We start from the raw sequence: 8,511 nt of genomic DNA, 5'->3' as shown, positions 1-8,511 counted from the left end.
AAATACCCCTAGTCTGCATTTTCTCCGACTTTTATCCGTTTTGCACACATAACTCTAAAAAAGGTACCTGAGTAGAAAACAGAGTAATTCATGAGAGTAACTGCCCTAGATAGACTAACTTGTCCAAATTAAGAGACTCAGATGGGACATTTTTATGTCTCATCAGTAACCCTTGTAGGATCCGATCTATGTTTGTCGCGGATTACCGAAGTTATTCGACGATCGTAGTTAGCTTCTAGCTAAGCGTTACGGCCCTTAATTGGACCGGACTAATGATCTTCTGAGTAAGGTCATCAGAATCCTATTCGCCAAATCGTACGCATCGACATCTTGGTCGATGGACATTCCTCCGGAAGGATACCATTCCTTCTGATCGAGGAAATATATCCTTCAGTTACTCGGTCAAAACGGGGAATATGTTTGTTTCAACTGAAATATGTTCTTGATTTGTTGAAAGAAACTAGCATGCTTGATTGTCAGCCGATAAGTACACTCATGGAACAAAATCATGGGATGGAAGAGCTTCCTGATGAAGTACCAGCTGACAAAAGGGAAATATCAAAGGCTAGTTGGTCGTTTGATTTATTTATCTCACACTAGGTCTGATATTGCATATGCAGTTAGTGTTGTTAGCCGGTTCATGCACAATCCTAGTGAAGTTCATATGGAGGCAGTTGTAAGAATCTTAAGATATTTAAAATCAGCTCCAGGAAAGAGTCTTATGTTTTCTAACCATGGACACGCGAAGATTATAGGATATACAGACTCGGATTGGGGTGGCAAAGGTGAAAGAAGACGTTCTACTTCGTTATTTCACATTTGTTGGTAGTAACTTAGTCACTTGGAAGAGTAAGAAACAAAAGGTCGTATCTATGTCAAGTGCAGAAGCTGAGTACAAGGCAATGACTAAAGGTATATGTGAGATGTTATAGCTGAAAATACTTATGGGGGAGCTTGGCTTTCCCCCGGACAAAGCTATACAATTATATTGTGATAACCAGGCTGCTGCTAATATTGCAGACAATCCAGTGCAACATGATCGAACTAAACATGTTGAAATTGATCGAAATTTCATATATGAGAAGATAGAGGAAAAAATTATTGAAATTCCTTATGTTAAGTAAACTGAACAACTAGCTGATATTCTAACGAAGGCGTTACCCAGTAAAAGTTTCACTGATTCACTTGTCAAGCTGGGCATTGGTGATATCTATGCACCACCTTGAGGGGGAGTGTTGGCGTGAATCATGGAAACGTGAATCACCCAATATTATCATATAGGAAATAATATTATCTGTAAATATATAGTTACCAGTGTTAGGAAATTGTAACATATACCTAATCTGTATTTCTATTCCTGTCTATCATGTAACATTATATATACTCCTTATATGAGATGAATAAAGTATCATTCAAAATCAATCTTGCTCTATTAAACAGTATGTCTATAATTAGTAGAATGTGAGTTTGTGGACTAATTGGGCTCTATAATGTCTATCATTGTCTGACTTTTCTTCAAATTTTGGAGTTTATGGAGTGATTTACAAATTGTAACAATATACATTATACATGTGGAAGTCTCTCTCTATATATAATTACTAGATCTGACCCATGCCTCCTGCCCGGATAAATCCATTGAGCACTTTACGTGTGTGTTCCTGAATACGTGGTGTTGGTAAAGTTTCAAAAAATGTAGAGTGGTTGGGAGAGAAAATCAGGATACATAATTATGCGAGAAAAATCAGTGATAAAGGATAGAAAGAAAGAGAAAAAAAATGGTCTAGTAACAATACTCCTTTGAACCTTAATTTTTAATTTAAATACACAACAAACTTTTTTTTTTTAATAACGGTAAATTTTTTGTTTTGTCTCATTATTCTTGCCACTCTCATTATAACTCGTTGGATAACATTGAGATTATTTCAAATTGAGTAAATCTAAATGTTTAATGTTAGAGGTCATTTATTAAATACGCAACTAATTTTTTTTAATAACGAATTTTTTTTGTTTTGTCTAATTATTCTTGCCACTCTCAATATAAGGCAATGGATTACATTGGGATTATTACAAATTGAGCGAACCTGAATGTACTGTTAGAGGTTATCTATTTTGAAGAGACAGAGTAAAAGGTTTCTGTAGGGAGCGATTAAGCGAGGGAAAAATGAGATGGAGACATTTATTATGTCCCAGTCAGCAAAAAAAGTTTTGTAATTTGTTCCATAGATAAAGATATATAATAATATATTAACCGATGAAATCCGTCTGGCCCTGATGACATCCCACTATGAGCTAGGTTCTGGTTGACCGACAAGTCTCCATTCACAATTTTTCGGCATAGGTTCCTACACATTTCGAGACTTTCATTAGACAATTAACATTTTAGCGATGCATTTGAGTTTTGCATGAGAAAAATGTTAGAAATTCAAAAATGTTGGTTTATTAAATAGGGAAAACGACTATTTGAGTTCAAAATATTATCATAATAACTAAAAAAACCATCATTTTTTTCTATTAACTAAAAGTTGTCATAATAATATTGGGAATGATACATAAGGATTTAAATAATATGACTAATTGTCAGTCAGGTCATTTTCTATTATTTTATTTCCCAAAATACCCTTAACCTTAAAACTCTCTTTCTCCCCGAAAAAATCGAGAACTAGGGTTTATTCTTCTTCTCCTTCTGCACTTCGTCATTTTGGCGGAGATGAGTTTGTCGGCGGTCGAACCATATTTCCCTGATCTGGTTTGTCAACTTGACAACGTTCAAGGCATGGTTGATGCACTCTCTTCCATTGGATGGAAACTTCATCAGGTCTGCCATTTCTCAATAGTTTGGTATTGGGGTGAAATGATCTTCAGTTCTCAATAGTTTTGAATGCAAGATTCAAACTCGTTATGGTTCAAAACAAGATTCTTCATCAAAATCTCCATTACAAGGTATTCTGGCTTTTGAAACAACTCGATTAATGTCTCATTTGATCTCTCTATAAATCTCTATCTGATGATGAAATAATGAAGCTTCGTAATGAGGTAATGAAATCTGAAGGACTTTTATATTTGAATTCTAAAGATGAATCTTCACTTTTCAAATTGGCTGTGCTGAAAGAATCAAAGATCTTGATCGTATTGTTATTGCTGTTTCTAGGTTAGAGAAATTTTTTATTGATCCTGGATTAAACAAATTTGATTATGTTTATGCCGATTTGAAATTTGGGTTAATTGGTTTAGGTAATTGCATCTAAAGAGATTGATAAAACCATTGAGAAATTAGAGAAATTTATTACAACTACATCTTGTTTGTATTCTGGGTTAGAAACCCTAAATGAAATGGAAGTGTCCGAAAGGAAATTATCCTGGCAGAGAAGTCATGTTCGTCATCTAAGAGAGATTTCTCTATGGAATCAAACATTTGATAAGATAGTTGGAATAATGGCAAGAATGGTTTGTACTGTTTATGCTCGAATCTCTGTCGTTTTTGGTCCTTATAGTGTTATTCCTACAATCACAGCTCGACGTGTTCGATATTCATCACAACCTCCAGACTTCCAATCAGAGAAACTACCATCTAAAGAAATGATATCGAAATCAGGACCGATTTCAATACCAACCAAAGATGGGTTGGTTAGGTTTCGGAGTCGAGAATCGAAAGATTCAAAAACTTCAAGTTCAGAGAACAATGTTGGACTTGGAATGGGGTTTAAAGAGAACCCATATATTGGGTTTCTTGGTATAGGAAAACCTAGTAGTAGATTAGCACAACAAGCACACCCATCAACAGTTGGAGGTTCAGTGTTATCGTCGTTAAGATATGCAAATGTGATAATACTAATGGAGAGATACTTGAAATCACCGTCTTCAATTAGCGAATACTATCGAAAAGATATATACCAGGTGTTGCATGTTAACCTAAAAACTTCGGTAATGTCGAAATTGAAGAATTTAGTGAGAAAAGAAGGTCAAACAGATTGGTGGGACGATGATTCTTTAGCAGAAGCTTTGAGAGATGGGTTAAGGGTGATATTGGGTTGGCTTGCTCCTTTTGCTCATAATATATACAGTGAGATGGCAACCTGAGAGAAACTTCGAAGGACAGAATTTCGATGTGAAATCGACATTGTTATTGATACAAACTTTGCATTTTGTTGATAGAGAAAAGACAGAAGCTGCCATTTACTGAGATTTTGGTGGGGTTGAGTTGCATTTGTAGGTATGAAATTCATCATTTGAGTTCATCTGGTGAGTGATCAATTTTGTATACTTCTTATTCTTCTTTTTGGAGAGATTAAAGAAAGTTAATATTACACTGTTTTTTTTTTTTTTTTTTTTTTACTTTTTTGGGTTGTTTTTTGTTAGGGAATAGATTAAAGAATAGCAACTCTTTAAACATATATGTAACTTTGTACATAATTCATCATGATTTTCTTCTCTCACTAATTCTTCATTTACTTTAGTTTTCGAATCTCTCTCTTAATCTAAGACTAAGGGGGAATATCTAACAAAGGGTCTTTCCAAACTCATAATTTGGTTCTTGGGCATAAACAAGGTGCTTTTTGCTGGGGTACTAGAAATTATTTTCGCCATGAAAACCAGTTGGTTAGTTCTTTTTTTCGTCTCTCTGCTCTCACCTCTCTCTCAAAATCGTACGAACTTTTAGATTACAAATGTAGGAATGTGTTTTTTATAGCTTCGCACTGTATTTGAGGTCGTAAATTATTTGCTAGATATGCAACTCAAGATTATATTCTGCAAAGCTTTCAAATGATGTTTGCAGTCTAGATTTTGCAAACACAATTTGCAGTTTACATTATACAAACACATGTTTGCAGTTTACATTATGCAAACACACGTTTGCAGTTTACATTATGCAAACACGTTTGCAGTTTACATTATGCAAACACGTTTGCATAACAGATTTTTGCAAACACGTTTGCATAACAGATTTTTGCAAACACGTTTGCATAACAGATTTTTGCAAACACGTTTGCATAACAGATTGTTGCAACCACGTTTGCATAACAGATTGTTGCAAACACGTTTGCAGAAAAACGTAAAGGAAAAAACGCCGTTTTTTCTGGGATTTTTTTTTTGAAAAAAAGTATTGAAAGTGGATCTTGTTAGAAAGCTAATGAAAAATCATTTCTAAATATATAATTTTTATAAAAATCCGACATATCAAACAAAAGTTATATCGATTTAAAGTTTAAAGAAAAATAAAAGAATTTAGTTACACAAAATGACAAAAAAGGGTATTTTTGTATTTGCACACTTTTTGACCTGAATAATAATTTTCAGATGTTTTGTGCTTTTCTACTCATTTTCAATATTATTTTGACCTTTCTAGAAATTACCCCTATTAAATATTTTTTTGTCAAGGATGGGCCTTAATATATTTTTTTATCACAAGACTGTCACCCACCAACCGTTATTTAGGGAGATGTTACGGACAACGTGTAGAGGTGGGAAAACGGTCCGGGAACCCGATATCCGGCCCAATCCGCCCGGACCGTTTACTCTCGAAACCGATTGCTACTCGAGCCAGGTATACCTGGCCCGATGGCTCGGGCTATATGGGTCGGGACTCGGACAGGAGCTCATATTTGAGACCCGGCCCGAAATACCCGTCCGTGAAGATCCACCCGTTAGCTACCCGAAGGCTGCTACCCAAACACCCTTTTCATACCATATCACCAACCCAAGTTTATATGATCCAAAGGTGTGGGATTAAAGAGCTTGAATTACTTAAAATTTTAGCTTTTACCAAGCATTGTTTTGGGAGATATAACTTCCCTCTTGCTTCTTTTATCCTTATCCCAACAATGTGGGACTAATAGATGAAGCTTAACATGTCTTCCAAAGCAAATGAGGAGGTTATATATAACCTATCTCCTTGCTTCTTTTATTTCTAACTTAAAGGTGTGGGACTAAAAGCTGAAGTTTGCTTAAAGTTTGTTTTGTGATGTTGGCCTTCTTTCATTCTACAACACCACCTCCAAAGAAGACTCCAAGAACTCTTTCATGGTTTTCTAACAGAAAGAACTCCATCTCATGCCCATAAACATTAATCATCTTCACTCACCATTCTTCCAAGCTTCCAGAGTCAGAGCTATATTATGGTTTCTCAAGTCTCAACGACTATTGAATCTATCCATAGATACAGTGTTCCGTGCTTCGAGTTACTTCCATCGATTTGTCTCTATCAACAACTATAATATGAAACAGGAAGCCGCATTCATGGAGCTACTTGCTGTTGTATGTTTATATATTGTGGCAAAGTTTGGTGAAGTCTCTATCCCTACTTTGCATGAACTCCAGATGGAGGATCTGAGCAATTCATTTGAAGTGAGTAGAATTCAAGAGATGGAACTTACTGTATTGAAGGCATTGGAGTGGAGAGTCGGCTGTGTTACGAGTTACCCTTATCTGGAGTTGTTGATCCACCAACTTGATTCTTCTCTTCGATACGATTATCACCAATGCACCATAAGTCACCGAGTTGCTTCTGTGCACTCTACTAGATTCAAAGTTCACCGAGTTCCGGCCATCCACAATCACACTAGCAGCACTCAGATGCAGTCTAGAGGAAATATTTCCATCAAAACTTGAAGCATATCTCTCTGATATCACCAGTTTCATCCCGCAAGATCAAATGGGGGAAGTTGTCAACTGTTATAATATTATGGAAGAACAAGTAGCTGATCCAAATTACACTTTAATAGCTCGTGGGAGCTCTTACTTACCTTCTAGTCCTGTAACTGTTATGGCAATGGAGGTAACTGATACATACAATTCTCATGTTGGTCTCTGTAACTTAATCAAGGTATCTGATCCAATATCAAACACAAAAAAGAGAAAGAGGGAAGACAATCAAGATTGATCTTGGACTGAACGACCATTCATCTCATTGTTGTTATTGATATATTTGCAAATGTTGATTTGTTTATAAATGATAAATGTAAGTTTTCATCAAAAAAAAAAAAATATGGTACTACTAAGTTAATGAAAGCCTTGTACTGAAAACCAAGAGATTATATAACTTATTCAATTGTTTCAATATCGTTAATATGTGGTACTAAAGAATTGCAAGGGTGTTAAATTTTGAAATGCAAGCCTTCTTTTTTAAAGCAAAGTTTGCTTTCTTTATCTTCAACACCATCAATGTGGCAATAAAGAGTTAGTGAAAATTAAAATCTAAGTAAGGAGAAGTAACATTCTACATAGTCCCACATCATTGGGTGAAAAGAAAAAGAGGTTAGAGAATGGTTATTTATACCAGCCTTAGTCTAACCCATTAATTGTACATGCATTTAATTTACAAGTTAAAACTTTGTAATTTATAAGGTAAAACTTGTTAATAAAGAGGCAATATTAATATTTTAATTAATCAAAATTTTTATAAATAATCCGAACCCGTCCGGCCCGTGACCGCCGTGGCCCGTTTGGGCTTGCGGGCACGGGCGGGCTGCGGGCATGAGATTGGGGTTAAATGTCCGGCCCGATCCGCGCAACGTTTAATGGTGGGCTACAACTTCTGTTACCCGATCCGCCCGAGCCCGTAAAAAAGAAGCCCGTGGTCGCCCGAATCCCACCCCTAACAATGTGTACTATAATTCAAACAACCACAACCCTTCTTTGACTTGCTATGAATACTTTGAACAATTTTTGGTTAAGCGCACACCAAACCGGTGACCAATCACCAGAAAATATCTACACTATAAAGAGAGTTTGGGATAGGAAGTGGTAGTCGTCAGTCGTCAACCGACGCATTCAAGGAGAAGTGCCTTATATTTTGAGGGCGTTTTGGTAAGGGGAGCTGAGTTTTTAGTTGTGGACCCATTGTACAAAATCAGTTTTTGTGTTGAGGTTTCCATACAAAATTGGTATCGAGAGCTATTTTTTATTTGAAATTAAATATTGATATATGAAGGGATTGGAAAGAACAATAACGTGGTCTAAAATTTTAGAAGGTAATTTTTTTTCTTCACACCTTCTTCCTTAAATCCTAAATATTCTAACAACAACATCTTTATTTTCTTCTCCACAATCAAGTTCTACAACAACTACTACTAACTAAAGAGTTTATTTATTCTCACTTCCTTCGTCTATTAGATACTTATTCGATACATTTACCATGTCTCGAGATATATATCATGTTGATCTAAATATCTTTCTTTTCTTCTCCACAATCAAGTTTTACAACAACCACTACCAACAACCACCAATTCGATCAAATGGTGATATTATAGATGAAGATCTCTTTTAAGAATGTAACGAATTCCCAAGAAAAATATGTTGGGTCAAATTTTGTATTTCTTTCTTCCTTCAACTTATAAAATTTGTCCAAAAGATGCAAGAACTTTCAGTGTTGTTTTCGTTAAATCTACCCCTAACATTACTGAAAATAGTGAAACATTTTTTTTTGTGTGATTAGATCAAATTTTACAACTAATTCAACAACCTATTTCTTGTCAATTATACACTGATTTATAAATTGCTTGAATTCATGTACTG

General features: G+C 35.3%; 1 pseudogene; it reads left to right on the top strand.

The window, feature by feature from the left end:
* Positions 1-495: 495 nt before the first annotated feature.
* LOC147557291 (protein PSK SIMULATOR 1-like) lies at positions 496-4,323 on the top strand (annotated as a pseudogene).
* The last annotated feature ends 4,188 nt before the right edge of the window (positions 4,324-8,511 follow it).

This window comes from Eschscholzia californica, unplaced genomic scaffold (genome assembly GCF_041429995.1).
Source record: "Eschscholzia californica isolate CP2 unplaced genomic scaffold, dmEscCali1.0.p SCAF_2, whole genome shotgun sequence".
Classification (NCBI taxonomy): Eukaryota; Viridiplantae; Streptophyta; class Magnoliopsida; order Ranunculales; family Papaveraceae; genus Eschscholzia; species Eschscholzia californica.
This window is presented reverse-complemented; position numbering and strand designations above follow the sequence as displayed.